The 2,500-nt window shown below is 48.4% G+C and overlaps 1 protein-coding gene across 1 annotated transcript in view; it reads right to left on the bottom strand.

Annotated features, from left to right (window-relative positions):
- Window positions 1-2,500, bottom strand: part of LOC310779772 (histone deacetylase 8) — a 66,994-nt gene that overhangs the window by 32,378 nt on the left and 32,116 nt on the right. The gene's annotated exons all lie outside the window — the stretch shown is intronic.

The raw sequence follows: 2,500 nt of genomic DNA, 5'->3' as shown, positions 1-2,500 counted from the left end.
CTGCCAATCTGGGGAGAGTTGTAGACTAGTCTCGCTGGCCAGCCTCCTCTCCCTTCTGTCCGAGGAGTCTGGCGCCGCAGGTCTCAATAACTGGGATAAACCCTCCCCTGCTCTACTCTGCTCTCCCATTTGACCGACTGTTTTGGTGGCAGCCGGATGTCCGCTCCCGGCTTATTACAAACTCTGTCATTGGCTCCGGCCATGTCAATCAGAGCGGCTTCCGCTCCCTCCTCCCTGTGTGTCGCTGTAAATAGTAACTATTTACTAACTAGCTAGCAAGCTAACGGCAGAAACCTACACGCTAGCTCGTTGCTACACGCTGAAAACGGCAAGTTGGATTGTTTGAAACTATTTTCCAAGGGCACTGCCGCTAAGCGGCGCCCATCGCAATCCCACTATGGAGACCTGCCGCGCCAGACTCCTCGGACGGAAGGGAGAGGAGGCTGGCCAGCGAGACTAGTTATAGACTAGCTCATGCTTCCTCTGATACATGTGCAGTCACTAGCCGTTTCTTTTCACCTAACAGCGAGGAATTTCACAGGCAGGACGTAGCGCGTAGGATGATCCTGCTATCCCCCCCCAGCCCCCCCCCCCCCCCCCCCCCCCCCCCCGCCGAAAAGGCGCCCTGACCGACCAGAGGAGGCGCTAGTACAACGACCGAGACACATACCCCTAATCTGGCTTCCCACCCACAGACACGGCCAACTATGCCTGTATGGACGGACGCCCGACCAAGTTAACACGGGGGCTCGAACCTGCGACCCTCGTGTGTGTAGGCAGGGAATCTATCTACCACTGCACTATACCCAGACGCCCGAAACGTTTGCTTCTGCTACACAACAACTCTCCTCCTGCGTGCCTGCGGGGGAACTGCTAACTCTCTAGCGTCGATGCTATGACTCACTTGCACACGCCAGTGAAGATAAGTCTTTGTGTTGGCTTGAGCATGCTTCTCAAAGTAGCACATGGGTAGGGTTGTTATTTGTTATTGTATTCAACTTTTGGGCATGACACTCTCCTCAAGAGAACAGCTTCTACACACGCACACACACACACACACACACACACACACACACACACACACACACACACACACACACACACACCTATTAATCACATCTGAGACAATGCAACAGTAGGAAAAGCTTCCTAGATTTCCAATGTAACCAGCAGCCAAAAGCACAAGGTCAAAGGTCAAAGCCAGAGAGCACCAAGACAATAGATGGAACAAACAGTCCTCTGGCCCTCGCGTGTTCATGTAGAATGGAGAAGCGTTTGCTAAAGTAATAAGACCGGGGGAGACAAAAGACTCATTTTCTTCAAGAAACCCCAAATACAATCGCCATACCTGCCTAATCGGAGACCCCGGCTGACCTCGGACCTCTGCGTCTATTCTTATCCGGCGGCATATTGTTACCCTCCGATTCACACGCAGATTAGCTCGGCCGCTAACACACAATGGCGGGTCAATAGGGTTCAGCTAACCGCTAACAGACAATACAAGTCAATGGGGAGGGGTTAATGACTTTCGACCTCGCGCCTCGACTCCCGACTGCGACCACAAAAGGCACTTTCACCCATGTTTTCATAAGATATTGGAGCATAATGGCGCTGGTATTACTAACACTATTGTTTGGGTTATCTGCCGGGTAATATTTTGTCTGGTAATCAGTGAATATTACAGTGCTATTGTTGATGGGAGCAGCCAACTTTTGACTGATGTTTGTGTTTTTTAGAGTACTATTTTTATCACTTAGTCTAGAGTTTATCGACTGCAGTGAAATGAAAATGAACCGCTTCAGTAATAAGAAAAAAGATTTGGATGATTTTATTCAAATAAACTGAGTTCAAAAAAGAAAAAAGAAACAAAGAAAACTCGATGGTTAATCAATATCAACAAGATTGAAGCAGACAAAACAAGTAAAATGGTTTGAACTTGAACTACCTGGATGTTGTCGGATCTGTGTTTAAGTTTGATGAAAATGTGTCACTTCTGTCATGCACTGTGACATTTTATTTAAGCACGGTCATTTCTGCCACTAGGGGTCCTCCAATCAAAACAATAACAAAAGACAGACAGTAGTTTGATGACGTAGCGTAGGATCATGGGAGTTGTTATCTAACGGGGACAGCTTCAGCGACAGAACGCGCAGCAAACCGGAATGAATAATTGTGATCCATCACAAGTGAACAATAAAAACAATAGAATGAAAAAACAACAACAGCGTGGCTAGCAACTAAAGTAGCTAACTAGTAGCTAAAGTAGCTAACTAGTAGCTAAAGTAGCTAGCTAGTAGCTAGCTACTTTAGTTCAGCGACTTCCATCCTCACTCTCTGATCCATCATCTGCTGTTTCCCGTGTTTGCCTCGGAAGTTAGGGGGTAAAGGAGACAAGGCACCCCTGAAGGCCCGTGCTGCAGACTACAGCAATGTTTGTCGCGTGCAGACAGGTATCCCAGCATGCTTTGCAAGGCAATGAGCGGCCGACGGCAGCGACAAG

This window comes from Poromitra crassiceps (assembly GCF_964638095.1).
Source record: "Poromitra crassiceps genome assembly, chromosome: 7".
NCBI classification, from domain to species: Eukaryota; Metazoa; Chordata; class Actinopteri; order Beryciformes; family Melamphaidae; genus Poromitra; species Poromitra crassiceps.
Note: the sequence above shows the minus strand (reverse complement) of the source record. Positions and strands in the feature narration are given on the sequence as shown.